Raw genomic sequence first — 21,486 nt, forward strand, 5'->3', positions numbered from 1 at the left:
GTGGTTTAGGAAAGCAGACACTCCCAGCCCGTGGGACTGGGCCCAGTGGGACTAGGTGTCTGCTGCTCCATTCACAGTAAAGGTTTAATCACGTGTCTGTCTTTTATAACACTAGCCTGCTGACTAAAACTTACACCCCAAACTCTATGTCTCCATAAATAATCCCTGGCAGTTTCATTACAGCCTGGGGTACCCTGGCTAACCCTGGTAGCTAACTTAACTCCAATCAATCTTTCTAATGTCTTGCATGGTTTGGCTTCATTAGGAGCTCAGGCCGTCACTCACCTGGTGCCTGCTCCACCAACATGGTGATTTGTGTCTCTTGGCTGTGTGAATGAATATGCATCCGGAAAACCTGAGGCTTCCCTGGGAAGATGGTCCTGCTCAGTGTACCCACTTTATTGCTTTGCATGAGAATATATGTAGAATATACGCTACATTTTATTAGAGGGCCATTAGAGAATAAAAATCTTGGGAGAGACTGCAAATTGTAGAATAAGGAGCTATTTATTAATTTGGAGACAGTGTGAAATATACTGTTGGTGGAATTATCACTGAGTTATCAAACAGGCTATTTTTCTAGAGTCACTGATTAATTCATGGCCCATGTGAGACCAGTAGGCTCCCTCTACATCTCTCTCTCTCTTCCCCTTCTGTTTTTAAGGCCTTTTTTTCCCCTCTGATTTATGCTTCAGTATCTGGCCAAGGACTGGCCAATTTGAATGATAATGGGACCTCTGCTAAAATCCTGATGGAACCAATGTCTGCAGTCATTTTCTGGTGGGATTTGCAGTGAATACACAGATGCTGCGGGAGAGAGGAAACAAGAATAATGTGAAGAGACCAGGAACCACTGGGTCCTGCTCAGCAACATGACCGGCAACATGAGTCACCTCACCCCACTTCCACCCCCCAATGCTAGTCTCTCTTTAAAGGGCGATGCAAATTGATAGGTTAAACTGAAAGTTACAGCAAGCAGTTTCCCAGCATTTGCCCTGCAGACCCTCAACTTTCACAATCTCTTTGGAAGGGCCCTTGATGGCCATACTTTTACAGTTGACTTATTCTTGTGTAATTCCTGAAGCAAATTAGGCATCAAGAGCTCTTTATCACATCTCAGCCATGCATATATCTCTTTCTGTCTGTCTGTCTGTCTGTCTATCTATAAAGATATATCTCATCCCTAAGCTTCTGTATGATTTTTTTTGTCATGAAAGTCACAGTTGGTAACACTAAGCTGTTTATGTTTTGTAGTTGTCTATCTGTATTTGCTTGTACTATTTGTGTGTCTACCGTCAACATCAGTAAGTGGACTCATACGGAGTTCACGAAGCTCCTGGGATAATTCAGTTGTAGATGGAACTTATCTTCCCAGCTATGTTCTTTCTATCTACTCTTTCCTTCAGAATTTCATCAATAAACTCCTTATAAACCACTTCCACTTTTCTCAGATCCCTAGTACCTGAGGGAGCATAGTTGGGTTCATTGCTCTTTCTTGCTTATCCCTTTTGTCTGTCCACCAGATGTCAACTTCCATGGGTATTAGTTTTTACCGTATGGCACAAATGAAACATAATAAACAACAAAACTACAAACCCTTTCTGTCCCTCTGCTTTCTGAATCAGTAATTTGTGGCCCTATGTGTGTATGCACACATGTGTGCTGCATGTATCTAAGTACCTAGGGATGATAGTGGAGAAATAAAACCACAATCTCACACAAAGAAGTACCCACTGAAAAAGAATACTCAGCATTGTGCCTCTACATGCGGAAGATAAGGGGAAACTCCCTGTTAAGTATTTACAATTTATAGAAGCCTTGGCAAAACTTGGAGAGCTCCTAAGAAAATGCCCCTTTCTACTTTCTATAACAAACCACATGCTATAAACACGAAAGCAGACAGAGTAAATAATAATCCTCTGCTCTTCTTCAGGGGAAGGGATTCCTCAGGAGGGATCAACATTATAGGGGGAGATTATAAGAATTTTGATAGTTTCTTGGCTGGGACCTTCTTGGCTCTAGGGCAGTCCTCTCTCATAGTTTATTTGTAAAATCCTGTTATCATCCTTCAACGAAGCTGATTCTGGAGACTGGAATAACAGAAAGTGATAACAATGAGGAACTGATCCTGTTTTTCAATGGGTGGCTTCAGGGCATGAGAAGATTTTTTTTTTTTTTTTTTATCACATTCTTGGAGGTGAGTGAAATGTCAAAAGCATGTTTTCTTTTTCTTGACCTGAAACTTCTTGCCAAATTGGAGTTCTGTCTGTTAAGCCTTACTGCAGACCTGGCTGAATTCCTGTCTAAGACAAAAGAATGTGGAAGGGTTAGGTGGGGGTACCAGGTCACCAGCATTTGAAGGAGGGAAAGAGCAGTACAATGGGTTGATTAGGGCTCTGATGCTTTACTCCTGATATTCTCGTTATCTGTGGTATAATTGCCCCTGGGTCAAGGGAAAAACGCTTCAATACCGAATTTGGCAATTAGACACAACACCTCAACCCAAGCAATAAAAGAAAAGGTTGACAAGTCAGACATCCTAAAATTTAAAGCTTTAGTATGTAAAAAGACAGTTGCTGCCGGGCGGTGGTGGCGCACGCCTTTAATCCCAGCACTCGGGAGGCAGAGCCAGGTGGATCTCTGTGAGTTCGAGGCCAGCCTGGGCTACCAAGTGAGTTCCAGGAAAGGCGCAAAGCTACACAGAGAAACCCTGTCTCGAAAAACCAAAAAAAAAAAAAAAAAAAAAAAAAAAAGACAGTTGTTAGGGTAAAAACACAGACCAGAAGTGGAAGGAAATATTTGTGAATCGTGTGAATGATGAAAGCTTAATACATGCATTATCTGAAGAACTCCAACCAAACAAAAGGAAGCTAAGTATCCAGTTTCAAACTCCAGAAAGGACTTGGACAGACCTATCACTAAAAAAATAGACAGATGTTAGGGAAGCACAGGATGCATGCTAACATCACCAACCTTAAGGAGTGTAAACTAAATATCATTTCATACCCAGTAGTGTGGATATTGTCAAAAAATAGAAGATAAAATGTTTGGCATAGGCTGGGTAGTGGTGGCACACACCTATAATCCCAGCACTTGGGAGACAGAGGCAGACAGATCTCTGTGAGTTCAAAGCCAAATGAGGGGTTGACAGAGTGAGTACTAGGACAGCCAGGGCTCTGTTACACAGAGAACCCTGTCTTAAAAAACCAAAAATAAAATAAAATAAAAAATTGTCCTCTGATCTCTACATTTATGCCATGGAGTACACGCACACATGCATGTATGAATATGAACACACGTACAAAACTGATAAATAAAATTTTTTAAATATTTTGCCATAAAAATGTAGAGAAACCAAATCCTTATGCACTACTAGTAAGAATTAAGACAGTATAGACTATAGGAAATAGCTGGTGCATCTTCAGATAATTACTATATCACAGTAATTATTACTATATAATTACATAATAATTACTATATCATCTAGTAATTTCCACCCTTCGTATTTAGCCCAGTGAAGTAAAGCTGGTGTTCAAGCAGATATTTGGATACCCATGTCCATAGTAGCATCATCAGTTACAGCTTAAAGATGGAAGTAACTTAAATATCTATTAATGGATGTATATATAAACAAAATGTGGTATTTATATCAAATGGACTATCACTCAGCCTTAAAAATGGAAGAAGGTGCTGACATATACAACATAAAAATATGCATCAGCTATAGAGTGAAGAGGAAGTGAGAATTGACTGGGTGAATCTAGACTATGAGAAATCTTACATGCTTTTGCTTATCATCTTTAACCTCCACCCTTGCCTTGAGGGGATACCACAGTAGCTTGAATGAATATGCAGATGTGGAGCAGACTTGAGCCCAACCCCAGCAAGAAGCCACAACCTGCACCCACAGATCCAGGAAGAACCACCTAGGTGAACCCTGCTTAGATGATGTGATTTTCAGCAACACACAGTTGACTGATTGGGCTTCATGATTGTGGCTGAAACCACAATCTGGGTGTAGTTGGTATGAAGTAGTGTTGTCGGGCGGGAGTTTAGAGGGGAATGATGAAACCTACCTAGGAAGGTATTTCTTGAAGTGCTGATATAAGATTGGTAATTATGCTAATGACCAGCTAACTGTGCTCCAGTGGGGGGAGGCAGGCATCCTCAGGATCCTCACTGAGATCATCACAGGCAACAAACAGCCCCTCCCCCAGGTCCATTGAATCATTTCTTCCACAGGATAAATCCAAAGTTTCCCAATGCAGCTTTGCAGCCTTCTCTGTCTTTGGACTTCTACAGCTCCACGCTGTGTCAGGTCTACAACTCCCTGTGATCTTAGCTCCTCCACACTGTTGCTACTCTTCGGCCTCTTCCTCCCTTTCTCTGCTTTCTCATGGGTTTCAACTATGTTTACCCAGCTCCGGAACACCGCCAACCCTGAACCTGAGATTTTATTAAGCTTCCTCCACGTCTTCTACAAGCCCCCAGGTCAGAGAAGGTGGGACTTGTATATGAGTGCCCACTCTTCTCTGCATTTTGTCCTGTGTGTAGTCCTGTATGAACTTGTCCCCCTTGTCCTCATCATGTATGTGTTGTTGACTGTTTTCTCAGCTTAGCTGTTAACAGAAATATAGTGGGGTCACCAACCACCTCGTTTAAGAAATAGTTGAATGCACTAATAATAAAGGTTGATGTTTCCAGACCACTGTGCTTTCTTGTCAAGATTCACTAGTAGCAGTAAACTCTTAGTAGCAAAAGTTTTCCTGAAGCTCATAAAATGATTAATTAAATGAAAATTTAGAGATTGTGCAATTCAAATCCAAATGAACAAACACGTTTCTTTAAAATAGTTTCCTAGGAGAAGTTTCTGTTGATAAGCTCTGTTGATAACTGGATAGCTTGTTTTTCTTTGTACTGATTTTTTATTGAAAAAAAAATTTTTGTATGATATAGTTTGTTCATGGTTTCCCTTCCATGACTCCTCCCTAGGTACTTCCTACCTGCCACTGAGTCACAGTCAACTCCATGCTCTTCTCTCTTTCTTTCTCTTTCTCTTTCTTCCTTCCTTCGTTTCTTTCTTTCTTTCTTTCTTTCTTTCTTTCTTTCTTTCTTTCTCCTCACAGAAAGCAAACAAACAAATAATAATGATGATGATAACACATGAAATACACAAACAAAACCCATAAAAACACAAAATTGGAAACCATAATATACAAGTAAAAGACCAATATCACACACAAGAAATGCCTAAACAAAGTAATATGAGATAAAAATCTACAAAAATACCATCGAGTTCATTTTTGTGTCGGCCATCTACTGCTGGGCATGGGGTCTACCCTGAAGTGTGGTTAATATACCCAATGAGAGTCCATTGGAGAAAACTGATTTTTCGTCTTCAGACTGATGTCAGTTGCAGATAGCTCCTTGATTAGGAGTAGAAGCTCATGTCCACTTCTCCCTCTCAGCACTGGGATCCTGTCTGGCTTGAGCCTGTGTCAACCTTCTACATAACTAATGTGTATTTGCTCCAAATTTCAAGTTTTACTAAGCAGGATGTTTTTTTTCTTGACCCTTACCTTTTAAGGGAACTGTATATGTCTAAGACACATAAAGGAGGAGATTTATAGATCTATGAATCTTCCTTTGCTGTTCTTAAGAATACAATGTTGACCTCTCCACTCCCCATGGAGGCAGCTGAGCCGGCGTTAATAGCCCTTAGCTCTTCATTGCCATATGAGTCGTTCCTATGCAGACATTAGTTCCCAGGAATGCCTCTGCTTCTTAGTTGGCCATTTCTACCATTCATCCCATGACCAGCAATCAATATTCATCGTGAAGTTACAGAGCTCTTAAACCCCTCCATCCTTTATTAGGGTAGTTTCTCTTGTCAGCAAGAGCCCCTAGAATATATGTTCAGCATCCAACATATATTCTAGGTTGTCTCATTTTAAATCATTTATTTTTAATTTAAGTCACTTAATATATACCTTTGATAACACACACACACACACACACACACACACACACACACACCCCTGAACCTAGTGCTTTCAGCTATAATTCTGTTTCAACATTATTATGGAATGATAACTTAAGATGTGTTACATTTGTTTATGCTGTGGAATATTTGTTTAATGATGCAAAGATGTTTTGCATTCTTTTATGTTGCATTTGCTTAATTCTGTAAAGTTGTGTTGCTTTGCCTGTCTAAAGCACTTGATTGGCCTAATAAAGAGCTGAATGGTCAATAGCTAGGCAGGAGAAAAGAGTAGGTGGGGCTCGCAGGCAGAGAATAAATAGGAGGAGAAATCTGGGAAGAGAAGATCAAGGAGCAAGGAGAAAAAAAAAAGGAGAAGAGGAGGACATTAAGGGCCAACCACCCAGCTACATAGCAAGCCATGGAGTAAGAAGTAAAGAAAGGTGTATAAAACAAAGAAAGGCCACAGGCAAAAGATTCATGGGATAATTTAAGTTAAGAAAAGCTGGCTAGAAACAAGCCAAGCTAAGGCTGGGCATTCATAAATAAGGTAAGTTTCCATGTATTTATTTGGAAGCTGGGTGGTGGGCCCCCAAAGAGTAAAAAAACAAAACAACAACTATATTTTGGCATTCTAGCATGGGCTTGTATTTCCATGTAAGGCCTGAGAAATTAAAAAAAAAAAAGATATGGCTCCTTTAAAAAACTGTCATAATGCAGAGTATTTAAACAGCCTTTTTTCAAGTTAAGTACAAACAAAACCTAAGTATTTGGAAGCTGGATGGCGGGCCCCCAAAGAATGAAAAACAAAACAAACATACATACAAAAAACCCAATTACACAATTTTTTTTCTTTGTTTTAGTTTTTGCTATTTCAGTCTAATAATTTATTCTGTTTCTAGTTTTTAATGCTGGTCAAAACCATTTTAATTGACTTTAACCCACAAGCTGAAAAATACTATGCAATTCCAAAACAAAGTTAAACTTTATGTTTGCACGCAGTATTCTTCAAAGAGAGCTATATAATCAATTCTTATGAAAATCTGACATATTATAGTACATAGAAATATCTTTTGTTTTTGAAAATTGCTTTGAGTATTGGTTGTGTCTGTGGCTTTTCTAATTAACATTTCATAGGCAGAAAATTCAAGTCTAGAGAATTTCAAAGTCCCACTTTTGGCAAACTGCTGAGTCTGGGCAAAATCCCAGGACATTTCATATGTTCTGCACACACTTCCCTATGATACTGGCATTCCTGGTTCTAAGGTGACCAAGTGCTCTGAAACAAAACAAGACACATTGAGGGTAAGAAAAAAATGATCGTGAAATGAAGATTCTGTTGTTTTTACAATAAGTACGTGAGACAACCCTAGTTCTCTTCTATGGGCCCTAGACTTGTGGGGCCCACTTAAAAGACACACCTGAAGAATGTATGTCAGTTGACTACCCTTATGTGTTGGCTGCGTGCCTTGCAGTAGACCGCCAGCAGAAAAGGAATGCAATGGTATCTTTGGAGGTTCTTTGTCTCCCAATGTAGTGTCATGGCTTTGCCTTTAAAAAAATCTTATTTCTTTTTTATTTTATGTTATTTATATTCATATATTTTTTCTCCTTTCTTTTCACCCTACAGGTCTTTTATGTATATATTATGGCTTCCAGTTCAGTGTTCTTATGGCAATCCTGAGTGTGCAAATGAGTGTGTCTTTGTTTCTTATGCCTTCTCTTTTCCTTCTGTTTGTTTTATCCGATTCTGATTTTTTATCATTTGTTTTATTCTATTTTATTATTGCCCCTTAGAAGCCTGTTTGTTTACTAATAAAAGGCAGAAAGGGGGTGAGTCTGGATGGGAGGGGAGTGGGGAGAGACTCGGAGGAGTAGAGTGAGGGGAAACCATAATCAGGATATGTTATATGAGGGGAAAAAGTCTGTTTTTAATAAAAGGGGAAAAAAGGGAAAGAAAGGATGTATTTTCTCTTTAGTAAGCTTAGATATTAGGGGTAGAAACACCTGTCTTTCTATAACTCAGAACTCAAATTAGAGTTCACAATCAGAAGCATCTCAGATCATGGCTTACTTATTATATTCCCCATTTTTATTGTATCTGTGGTGTTCTCTGCCTACAATATCTCCCTTCTCTCTCTGGCTTAAGCAACATTTCCTCTGAACCCTCTAATGAACCCTGACTTGAGTTATTTCATTTATTAACCTCCTACAAACTGGTTGTAAGAAACTGATCAACATCTAAAAAATGAATATCCTTTAGCTCATATTTATACTGCCATGTACTTGTAGCACATATACATATCTACCATTTGTCCACCTATATTGACTTGCCTATTATCTGAAGAAGGTATCAGGGCCCTAATCTGAGGATCTGATGCTCTTTCCTTGATGCAATCTATTATTTCGTCTTTTCCCTTCTCACATTTGAATCTCTACTAGAGGGACGAAAACACTGAAAATGGTAATTCTCATATACCCTTTTAGAATACACAAATGCCAAGTTACATGAAGTATTAAAAAAATGGCAAACATAATTATAGTATCTGGTGAGTTTGTGGTTTAACGCCACAACCCTTTTGATTGCCATAGGGACAGTAAGTCTGAACTACATTGAAAGATTTAAAACTTTGGTATGATTGAAAATACTATAGAAACCTAAAAGACAGGCCACAGAGCAGGAGACCATCTGAAGAACGCACAGAACACACACGGAAATCCAGCATCCAGGTCACATACAGCAATTCTGCAAAGGAACGAAGGAGAGAACAGTTTAACAGTATAATCTGCAAAGGACGTAAGTAGTGGTGTGAGTGATGAATACATTTAGTCTCACTTACTCATCAGAGAAATAATGCTAAAACAATTAAGAGATGTCACTTTACACTGATTGGCAAAAGGAAAATCATGCAACAGTTTCAAGGGCTGGTGGTGATGTAGAGAAATCAGACTCTTGAATTTCATTAGGCGAATGGGAGTTGATAAAAGCAATTATTCGCCATTATCTGGTAATGACTGAAGACACGCCTTTATACCCCAGAGAGGCATACACACATACAGCAAAGGAGACATGTATTATTAATTTCAGCATTGCTTGTTATAACCAGCAAAAAAGAAATCCCTAAATTTCTGATACAAGTTATTAAATGAAACTGCAGATAACTGATACAAAGCACCCAGTTTCCAGGTACATGATTCACACAGGAAGGGGAACGTTAAAAGGTGATAAGTGAGGATCAATCCCATGAGAGGACACTGAGAAAACAGTGGCTTCTGATTTTGAGGTCCCCTATAGAATCTCAGGCCAGAACTGAGCCTCCTAGAAAATATCTCCTTCCTCTATGATAAGCAAACATAGTTGCTGTTACCAAAACCCTGGGACTCAGCCACTTTCATTCACTGTTTCCCAAGGCCTACAGATCCAGTATGTAGATGTTAGAAACCCTCTCTTGCCACTGGTACACACACACACACACACATGCACACACACACACACAGTGCCGAGGCTTGAATTTGCAAGTCAAAGGTTCAGATCTATGTACCTTACTAGGGAACAGTTCTTGTACACTCAGAACTAACTCACCTAAGGTTGTGTGTCTTCCCTGGCCATGATAGCTATTGACTAGCTAATCTGATGGCACTAGACCTTGTCACCTCACCCTAGTCAGATATATCCTATAGGCTATCCCTGATACAGACCTCCCTCTGGGCCTGGGCCCAAGCCTCTGCTGCTGCACAGGAACTCAACTCAATACATGAACAAAAAGAATGAGCGGCCGGGCGGTGGTGGCGCACGCCTTTAATCCCAGCACTCGGGAGGCAGAGCCAGGCGGATCTCTGTGAGTTCGAGGCCAGCCTGGGCTACCAAGTGAGTCCCAGGAAAGGCGCAAAACTACACAGAGAAACCCTGTCTCGAAAAACCAAAAAAAAACCAAAAAAAAAAAAAAAAAAAAGAATGAGCTAGAAGAAGGAAGAAGAGGAAAAGCAGGTGGTAGGACAGGAGGCATATGTCTAGAAAAATGGACTAACAGTTCAGGGAAGGGTGAATTAGATCTGAGTGGATCAATTGGACTGAAATTCACAATAAATGTGCTAAGCACAAAGGAAAAATAATCAAACCATACAGTGCATTATATATATATATATATATATATATATATATATTTGTTTAATAAAATAAATCCATGCATGTTAAAAATAAAAGGCATTTGGTCCTAAGGAATTATTGGAATGAGATATATTACACTTTGAATCGTATCTGATATCTGATTATAGTAAAAATGACATGAAGTGATTTGGAAGTGATAATACGTGGAAATGGACTACTTATTACAATGTTTCCTGTTTCCCTTTCTGTCTGAAATATATAAAGATGTATAAAACAGGCATAGAAAGATATGGCTGAGGCTTATAAGCCCCCATGTTTCAGCCACTACTGGACTCCTGGCACAGCTCATCTCTGCCTTTTTGAGTGATTAATTCTTTTGTCTCCAATCAAATGGTGTAGCTGACTGATACATCAATGTATTAGACCTGCTACATTTTGTTTTAATAATTAATTCAATGACAAATGGAAAATAGATGCTTAATGGAAGTTTTCATGAAAGCATTAAACTGTTTAGCAAATCCTGAAGCTTAAGGAAGAGGCCATTCATGACAACTATGAGCTTGTCCTTCTCTACTAAATGCTCATCTGCCTCAAGTTTTCTCCCTATTTTTCCCCAGCCTTCCTTTCACCTTGTTCTTTTGTGTTGGTGGCTACTCTCTCCCTTCAATAGAGGCAGCTTCTCTGTCTAGGAAATTTTCATCCCTCGGTCATATGGTTTCTAGGCCTTCCCTACCTTGCATTCCTAGAGGAAGGAACTCATTTCTCACAGACTGACAGTGTTTGGATCCATACAAGGATTATACTTGATTCATCTCACCATCTCCAAACCTATTTCCCAGGGCTGATGGTGAGAACCAACAAGGGTGTCTCCTTTTTAGCATACACAGCACCATGCCCTCTTAATGGCTATCACACAATGGGCCAGAGTGGCCTGTGTTGGCCATTGTCACATTGCAGTGTGGAAACATTAGCTATGGGGTGACTTTGTGAGGCAGAAGATGGTATTACTCCTCACAGTAGGTCACAACAACCACAATCCTAGGGTCAAGTGGGACTACTCTGCTGCCATCAATCCTTGATCCTCAAGGTGCTTCCAGGGACTTCTAGAGATGTCACAGGCTGTGTCTGTGTATGGACCAGACTTCCCCCTTGGGAAATCTCTGCTTTAACAATGACAACATTTACAGATGATTACTTATTTACAGTTGTAAAGGCAAGGTCTCCCTATGTAGCTCTGGCTTTCCTAGAACTTACTCAATAGACCTGGCTGCCTTCTAACCTGTACTAATGTCCCTTCCTCTACATTCTAAGTACTGGGATTATATGCACGAGCCACCATACCAGGTCCCAGAGTTCTTTGAAAGTTAGGATGAAAGAAAACTTGCTTATGAAGCAACTTCTATGTGGGCCACAGCTGTGTCTGATGTGTTTATGAATATGAGCTCATCAGTCAGGATGTTCCTCAGATAAAATGACCAAGGCTCAGAAAAGAGAGGAGGCTAGATTAGGATCTCATGCCTACAGAACAGGGGTAACCCAGGCCTGTCTAACAGATCCTTGTGCTTTTTCCACTCCTTCCCACTGGAGAGCTGTCCTGTAAAATTCCACTCCAGACTCTTGATTACATCTCCCTGGAAACTTACCCTAGACTTTTACGATTCAAGGCAAAGTGGCGAATGGCTATAAGGGAAAAACAAATCTTCTTTAACCATCTCCAAAACTGTAAGCTGCTCCAACGACTTTCTGGGTGGGACCAGCAATTGGAGGATAGAATAAAACCTGCTTGGGTAATATCAGTAAGGATGACAGAACAGAAAAGTCAGTGGCCACATGGAGAATGCTGGGAGTACCCTGAGAGGCAGAAGTTTCTACTCAGTGAGAGGCATTAACATTTCATGTTGAGTTTCCTTATCAGTCTAGACACTTTGATGTCATTTAGAGACATTTTCAGGTTATCAGCTTGGCAATCTTTTCCTGGAGGAAAGATATTTGGGGATTCCCAAAGCACAGGATGGAAGATCTCCTCTAGGTAGCAGATATGACTAGCAAGCTTTTTACCACTTATTTTTCTAGAGGTGTGTGTGTGTGTGTGTGTGTGTGTGTGTGTGTGTGTGTGTGTGTGTGTGTGTTTGTCTGTGTCTATATGTATCTCTGTCTCTGTTTCGGTCTATCTGTCTGTGTGTGTATCTGTGTGTCTGTCTGTCTCTGTGTGTGTCTGACTGTCTGACTCTGTCTCTGTCTCTGTCTCTGTCTCTCTCTCTCTCTCTCTCTCTCTCTCTCTCTCTCTCTCTCTTTCTCTCTGTGTGTCTGTGTGTTGTTCCTCAGGTCCTTCCTCTTTTTTTTTCTGTCCCCAAGGACAGAGTACTTTGTCTACCTTCCGAGAAGCCCCACTGTATGAGTTTATTTATAATCATGAGTCCAGTGTAGGGCCCTGAACACATTGAAGAGCTCATAAAAAGTTCTCAGATTGGTGCTCAAAATACTCAAGAAATTCACCCAGCTCTAAGAAAAATCTCTTATGGCTTTATAGATGCTATACCTCCATCCTATCAGTGTGCCTTTATCATGACATTTCTTTCATAGAACTTCATAAAATCAGACTTCAAGGTTACTTAAATTGAAAAATGCATGTATTATTTTCAAATATTTGTTTAATGATCACCTCTGTATAATTTTGTAACTGGAGCACAGCATTGGACAAATAACTATTGTATAAATAAATGAGTGACACACAGCCTGATCTCTTTATTCCAATGAAATAATTTTTTTCCTCTGTGTTATCCTTGCTTTTAGCTTTAGTGTTGACTTTCATAGCTAGAAGGGATCTTAGGTAGTCTTTATTCTAAAACACTCAAAACTCAGATGAAGGTTGTGAGTCAAATTAGTTCAGTTACCCTTGAGGTCCTCCAGAAGGTGCATAGCTATTCTTGTGTGTGCCCCTACCTATTATTGAAGCAGTAGCATTTTAAAAGCACTTTTTTTATTGTTTCTGGGAGCTCTTTCATAGTATCATGCCCTCTCTTCTCTCTGTGTTTTAATACTAACCTTTTCATTTTCCTCTAAAAAACTTCTTCTTTTACTCACCCACTTTTCTTCATCTGTCTTATTTTTGTGGTTATTATTGCTATTTTTCCATAGTTACAGGTTTTAGTACAAATGTCACATCCCCCAGGAATCTCCTATGCATGTTTACACAATATGCAAGAAAATCTAGATCTCTCCTATCATAGTATACACTCCATTTTAAGGCATAGCATTGGAAATGATCAACAAATATTCTAGAATTTAAGGTTTTGTGTAGATCCTTGCTGCACCAATCTTAATTCACCCCGGTTTTCCCATTTCCTAGGCCAGAACTTAACGCTCAATAAATAGCCTGACAATGAATGTGCTCTCAATCAGCAAATTTATATCTTTTCCTTTATAGGACTAAAATGTCCCTGCTCCCGTTAGACTGATAAATATTCAAAAGTCTGGCTGCAGATAAAGGTAGGACTCGCCTGATATGGTAAATGTGTCTCTAAAGAAGTAAATTGAATTACTTTTAAATGTGCTAAGAAGATTGCTATTTAAAGGGTTCATTTAGTAGATCTTTTTATGAAGCAAAGGATGTGATTATAAAAGTAAGCATTGCTTATCCCTTTCAGCTTCTAAGTCTGCTGGAGCCAGCAGAGCCTCAAGGGGGTTGAATATGTCTGCTGTTGGTGAGGGACAAGTGAGGAGCAGTTCTCACTGGATGTGGGGGGAGGAGACTAAACATAAAGTGAAAATGTTAACCTAATTTTTATGAATAGTGGAAGACAGATTCAGACCTCTGCATACGACTTTCGGACATAACTCTTCTAAGACTTCACATTCTTTTGCTTTGAGGAAATCTAGCATGGAGAAGTTGCCCCTAAAATTACTGTGTGATAAAATGTCAGTATTGGAAAGGAACTCTAACCCAACCTCTTATTGTATGACTAGGGAAATTAAGGTTCAGGTGGTAAATAACCTGGCCAGAGTGGAAAAAAATATTGATAAACTAGACTACAAACAGACCTTAGGACTCAGGCCAGTGCTCTGTCTATTTGTGGACTGATTTCCTTGTTCTGAAGTTGACCAATGCCAAGATTCAGATTCACTTATTATATACAATATCCTAGATGACAATACAAAACATCAGATCAACAGGCCCTCTGAATGGGTGAGACAGTTGATTGGCTTGATCTGTTTGGGAGGCTTCCAGGCAGTGGAACCAGGTCCTGTGCTCATTGCATGAGTTGGCTGTTTGAAACTTGGGGCCTATGCAGGATCGCTTGGCTCGGCCTGGGAGGAGGGGACTGGACCTACCTGGACTGAGTCTACCAGGTTGATCTCAGTCCTCGGGAGAGGCTTTGCCCTGGAGGAGGTGGGACTGGGGGGGTGGGCTGGGGGAAGGTGAGGGGGGCTGGAGGGGGGAGAACAAGGGAATCCGTGGCTGATATGTAGAACTGAATTGTATTGCAAAATAAAAATAAAAATTAAAAAAAAATCAGACCGAAACATCTATAATTCAGTCTAAGCCCATATATAACATTTCAGTGACTTTAATTTATACTATTCTTGGATGCCTCAGTTTCCTTGACTTCAAAATAGAGAACCATAGTAGGACTGACCTTAAAGTGTGAGTATCTTTCTTATGAAGGAATGCCCACAGGAAACTTGGATGAAAGCCTGAGATTTAGAGACTCAGTAGTAATGATGATCGCAATGATGGCAACAATGAATGAGGTTGGATTAAAACTCCCTTCCAATTCTGACATCCTGTTACACAATAATTTTAGGGACAACTTATCCATACTACATTTCCTCAAAGCAAAATAGCATGTTGTTTCAGAAGAACGATGTCAAAGAGCTATATTCAGAGGTAAGAATCTGTCTTCCAAGATGATGGTGAGGATGATGATGATGGTGGTGGTGGTAATGATGGGTCATCTCTCTCCTTTGTTATTTCCTCCCCTTCTTAGATAAAGGAGGTGCGTGTTTATTTTCTCTACTCTGAAAACAGCCATGAATAAGTATTGCTTGACACTTAACTCAAAATCTGAAAAACAACACTGAAATAACTCTCTAAAATGAGGTGGTTTTAACACTCAAATAGAATAGAAAAAAAGTGCCAGTTTTAAGCTTCTTAAAACTTAAATCGATGCTCATGTTCCCAATCTGATTGAGACAATGTTTAGCTCCTGCATTAGAAAAACTACTGGAGAGATTTTTTGGTCATCTCTCTCCCAGATTTACCTTAAAAAATAAACAAACCTTGAGGTGCCAAACTGAAAACATCAGAAGAAGAAGAAGAAGAAGAAGAAGAAGAAGAAGAAGAAGAAGAAGAAGAAGAAGAAGAAGAAGCTGCCACTTATCAGCATTCTATAGATTTCAGTGCTTGCAAGGCTTATTTCTGACTGTGTTTGACTCTCTCTATGCCAGCCTTGAAAAGATCTAGGACAGAGTACAACAAGCTTCCAGATGAGCCAGACCCTACACGCTGTGTAGTTCCCAGGTGAGTATACTCTTAAGACTACCATTTCTTATATCAAAATTTCATTTCTATCTCTATGAATTTTAAAGGATTTCTGCAGTTGGTTATTTCCCTATAAAAAATTACATCACATGGTATGGACTGAGAGGAAATACCTTATATCACAAGATCATATTTGATATATTTGATCACATTTCATATTTGATCTTGTCCATGGTTATTTGCAAGAGTACCAGAATGCATTGACATCATCTGTGATGAATGAGGTATATGTTTCCTCCTGGTATCTGGAAAACAGCATAGTTAACTCATTGACTCAGATGTTACCCACACAACAGTGTGCCCGTCTTAGCTACTGTTCTATTGCTCCTAGGACACATCATGGACAAGGCAACTTAGAAAAGAAATCATTTAATTATGGACTAACTTATAGTTTCAGAGGCTGAGTCCATAATCATCATGACAGCAAGTAAGGCCACAGGCAGGACCGCATGGTGCCGAGAGCCCACATTTTATCTATAATTTGGAGGCAGACAGAAAGACAGGAGAGAGAGAGAGAGAGAGAGAGAGAGAGAGAGAGAGAGAGAGAGAGAGAGAGAGAGAGAGAGAGAGAGAGAGAGAGAGAGACTAGAGAGACTAGGTCTGTCAAGGGCTTTTGAAACTTCAAAGCCCATCCTCAGTAGCATACTGCCTCCAACAAGGCTACATCTCCTAATCCTTCCTAAACAGGTCTACCAACTGGAGACCAAGCACTCAAATACATGAGCCTATGAGAATACTCTCATCAAACCACCACAATGTCCCAGGTTGAGAAAGGCTTATCTATTGTCATGTTGTCACTGCTCACCAGGTTCAGCCCATGGCATTATCCCTGCTTGACACCTGGCAACTCCCAACATTTTCCTGTGTTGTCCTTCCCTCTTACACTGCTTCTCAGGTCAGAGCTGGTCCCTCTGCTGTATTCTAATTGCTGTTACTGATGCCACTTTATTGTGGATTTGATTCCCCCTAGAGTTCAATAACAGGCAACGGAAATGGGACTGTATGTTCCTGCAAGTCTACCCATGGCTTGCAGCTCACTTAACATACAGGGCCCTTGTGCAGACTTTGTCTGAGAATTTTCTAAACAACCCAAGGAGGCATCCAAATGCACAGAAAACAGCCCCAGTTGGCATCATTTTAAAATTCCCACCTCTCCTTTTCTATGCTTTTCTTTTCCCGTCCTTTCTTTTCTTTCTTTTTCTAATTTTCAGAGGGACACAGAAATATTTTCAGAGATCTGTGTGACGCTAAGAAAAAGGTTGTTCAGAGTAAGGGTCCTGGGGCTGTGGGAAAGTGGTGAACTTATGCTATATGCAGGTGTTTAAGCAAAATGAGGGCAAAATGGACACATGCAGAAATGCAGATATTCTAAGAGAGAGAAGGCGGCTCAAGGGCATGAAAGCAGAGGATGCCCATCACACATACACGCCATGCAGCCTCTCCATGCCCAAACTTGTGCTTAGATCCCAGGAATTGAAAAGCAGGCAACTTCCAAAGTTTTCATCTTTCCCCATCCCACCCCTCTTCTCTCCTTCCCTCGGGTGGGTACAGTAGGTTTGTTTTCCTTCCAGTAGTTTTCTGAAGTCTACACTTCAAACTCTTCCATGGGCCTTTTCTTTGATAAGGCCATTCATTTGACAGTCTTGCTTTATTTCCAGGAAAACCCACATTCACTCCTTAAGGATGCATTCACTAGTTAGAACAACGAAGATTTTGCTTAGCATTCCTTAGGCTAAGTAAATTGTTCCTCAGTCTTGTTTTCTTTTTATACAGTTCACCCTGCATTACAGTTTTCTATAAACAGCCTCAGGCCCCTTCACATGTTTTCATGATCCATGCTAATTGGGAGATAGTCTCAGTGTTTTCCTTGCACATTCTTCGTGTAGGGAAGAGATTGATGAGCACGTATCCATCCCCGAGGGTCAGATTTCAGCCCAGGTTGACGCACTTTGTCTTTCCTCTCAGGAAATGCTTCTTGTCAGGTCTGCTTTCATGGAACCATGCCCAACACTGGATGAGCACAGCTCAAAGTGCTTGCTAGATGTAATGAACAAGTGCCAGCTCTGCTGAGGGATTAAGAAAATGAGACCTCAAGGTTATATTTTAGTAATCTTTACTTCATTTGTGAACTTATTTTTGGACATAGTAAAAATCAATATATGCAGTGAGAGGAAGTATATGACAGATGGTACCATATGATATAAAATTACATCAGGACAATGAGATCTGTGAAACTGTTTGCACAAGGGAATGAAACTCCATCATTGCTTATGTTGAGTGTGTCAGCAGAACCAGATGTATGGTGGGGGGGGATATCTACCACTTGCATAATTTTTCTCATATCTTCTTTGGTCTTGCATGACTGTGTGGCTGTAGTGGTAAGTTGGAGAGAGAATACCTCAATGCGCTGATGAAGGAAGAAAAAAATATCATAATCCAAACCACATGAAATTTCTTCAGCTGGTATATAGACTTTGAACGCATTCCTCTTTTAGGCAAAGTTATAAGAAGTGAGGTCCATGTTTCCTCATTATCAACATCACCCACCAGAGTGGAGTATTTGATGCCATGGTGAGCCTACATTGGTTTAGCATCTATCCTAGAAATGATAGTTCATGTTAGAGATCACTCTTAACTGTATATTCTCTAGGTCTTGATAAATGTATAATGACATGTATCCACCATTATACTATTATAACAGGGTGGTTTCACTTTCTTAAACACACTGCATATTTCACCAATTCCTTCATTCCTTTCCTCTAGTCACCACCAACCATTGATCTTCCCGTTATCTCTGTGGGTTGTCTTTTCTAGAATTTCATATAGTTGAAATCATGTACTATGTAATCAAAATTGGCTTCTTCTTAGTAACACACATTAAAGGTTTTTCCATGTCTTTCTGTGTTCTGATAGCTCATTTTTTTTAGGGCTGAATAATATTCCAATAGGCTAGATAGATCAGTTTCCACACCTAATGATACATTTTTTTAAAAATTACATAATTGGTCATGATAAGCTACTATGCTAGGACAATAATGCATAAGGCCCTACCTTTTAACTACATGGGATAACCTGGATCAAGTCACTTCATTTATTTTTCATTGACTCTATTTCTTCTGTAAACCGAAGTGTATGGACTGGGTGTCACCAGTAACCAAGCAACCCAGTAAAAAGTTCCATGGTCCATATGAGAGTGTAAGGTTAAAAGGAGTCTGCATTGGCACTAGGGATTAACAGGAGGAACAAATAACATTCTTTGGAGCTAAGGCCAGGGAAGAGACATGAAGAGGAATATGGAAGATTGGCATTCTATAGCTCAGCAAGCCTTCATCCTAACCCTCATCCATTTTGGTATACCTCATGCTGGATCCCAGAAGAGAAGTTAAAAATAAATGTGAACTACAATTTCAGGCTAAAAGCTTGCTCCTGAATTGGATACTGGTGTGGAGGTTATCAGGCTTGGGAAACAGCAAAACCAGATCAAGCAGTTCTTTTCTCTACCAAACCCATGCTGCTGCTGTCTCCTGTTCCGGCACACCCTCCCACCCCATGCGTTGGCTTTCTTCATTCCGATGTGTCCTTCACACTGTCTCCCAGTGGTGTTTCTGAAACTTAGGTCCAGTTGTCCTAATTTTTCTCCACACCTGTTCACAGCTTCACAGCTGCAGTGGGCGGGCCTTGCCCCTGCTGGCACAGCTTTGGCTCACAAAGGGGAAACTCTCTTCCCATCTCTGCACCTTTGGAAAAGCTGTCTTCTGTGTGGGGGCGATTCCTCCTCCCTCCTCCTCTCCTCTCCCCACCTGTCTGACCCACTGCCATTCACCTTCTGCTGTGACTAACACAGGACCTTTCCCCAAGCAACTGCCCCTCACCCTTTCCTTCCAGGCAACTTTGCCTCTGGATCTGTCCTGGTTTATAGACCTTGTTCATTTGTGTCTCCCCCTTCCTGTTTGTCAGACACTCTCCAGCCTGGTTCAGAGTGGGTGACGGTAATGCTTTATGAGCGCATCAGCTTAGGTAAGTAAATGGGTCTGAGTTGTACAATGAGCCAATTTGTCTTGATTGAAAATTAACAAACACAGTGGATTCCCCAAAAGAAATCTCTTTTTGAGGTATCCCTAAATACCAGGAATTTGGCCTTCAGGTCATGAACAAGGCTCAGCATATGTGTGGGGTTGACCGCTGCTGTTACTGTCATGCTCACAAAATGCTGGGACCTCACAGAGCCAAGTTATCTGGCTAGAGTAATAATGATTACATACTTCCAGGGTAAAAGGCTGCAAATAACTGCTTCACCGTGAGTATTAGCAGCCTCTTTCTTTACTTTTTATTTTACTTAGTTTTTTTTCTTTCTTAACCTATAATTTCTTTTTTTCCATAATTTTAAAAATTGATTCTTTGTGAATTTCACATCATGCACTCCAACCTATCCTTTTCCCAGTCCTTCCATATCTGCCCTCCACTCTTTTAACCTTCCCCTGAAAGAAAACAGAAAATAAAATAATAAAAGTCTCCCCATGGAAGCTGTGCTGTGTCACAGTGTGTCACTCAGTACAGCCTTTTGTTCAACCAGCTTTACTTACAAATGTTCATTGCAATGAGTCATTGGTCTGGTTTGAGGCCTCTGGCTTCTGATACAACATGGATACTGGACCCTCACTGAGACTCTTCTCAGATAGCCTGCTATTGCCCTGAGTCATGGAGATCCTTCAACTTTGGTTCTGCAGGACCAGCCCCTTCATGCACTCCTGAAGCCTCCTTCCTAAAGGGTCATGGGAGGGTGCATATAAAGTGTCAGTGGTCTTCAGGTAACATTTTCAGAAGGATCCTGGTACTTGTATCAATCACTCTGACCCTGAATTTAATGGTCCCTGTTCCTTTCTCCCTTCCTTCTTACCTGATATAGAGATAAAATATGGATATGGGATGGGCAAGAATAATAAGACATTTCTGGACCTCGTCTCTTATCTAAAGATGTCAACTTTCCTGATTTAAGCTTCCTCCTCATACTCTGGGTTGGGCTGTGTTCCCTTAACTGTGTTCTTGAGGTATGGCACCCTTCTCTTTTCTAGATGTGTCCTATTATGTAATTTTATTGACACAAATTTGTACTTACTGCTTTCCTCCTCTGGTGGGGAATAAAGAGTGTAAGGATTGGGCCACACTCCCAATAACTCGTGCAGGGTTGCGGCACATCAGCATAACTGACTGATTGAAGCAGTCCATGAAAGATGCTGATCATACACCATGTATGTGTTGAAGTGCCCATATAAATATGGAATGCAAAGATGGAAATGGGAATGGCCAGTGTAGAACCAGTTGTGCATGCAAACGTACATGTTTCTGCTCCATTCTGCTTATTAGATGTAATTCTTCATCCTAGCCTAGCCAATTCATAAGAGTATACTGCAAACATTTGCTAATATTCTTGACAAACATTTCTCAAATTACCCTACCTGCACTGAACATTTCCGAAGATTTACTTTGGGCTGGCTGTCTTATGAAAACAATAGATTTAAAAGGTATATTTTTCAGCTGCCTGGGGCCCTTTTGCTCCACCCATAGGTATCCTGAGTAAACAAGGAGAAAGGTTTGTCTGTGGCAGATTTCGTTTTTCTTGATGTTTGGCAGCAACAGGCAGGTAGGAGGAGCAGCAGGCAGTACACCCACCTTGTGTTATTGTCTGTGCTGGCTGGTTTTGTGTCAACTTGACACAGGCTGAGGTAATCTGAAAGGAGGGAGCTTCAGATGAGAAAATGCTCCATGAGATCAGCCTGTAGGGCATTTTTTAGTGATTGGTGGGGGAGGGCCCAGCCCATTGTGGGTGGTGCCATCCTTGGGCTGGTGGTTCTGGAT

This window comes from Peromyscus californicus, unplaced genomic scaffold (assembly GCF_007827085.1).
Source record: "Peromyscus californicus insignis strain IS unplaced genomic scaffold, ASM782708v3 Scaffold_20__1_contigs__length_68692818, whole genome shotgun sequence".
Taxonomy (NCBI): domain Eukaryota; kingdom Metazoa; phylum Chordata; class Mammalia; order Rodentia; family Cricetidae; genus Peromyscus; species Peromyscus californicus.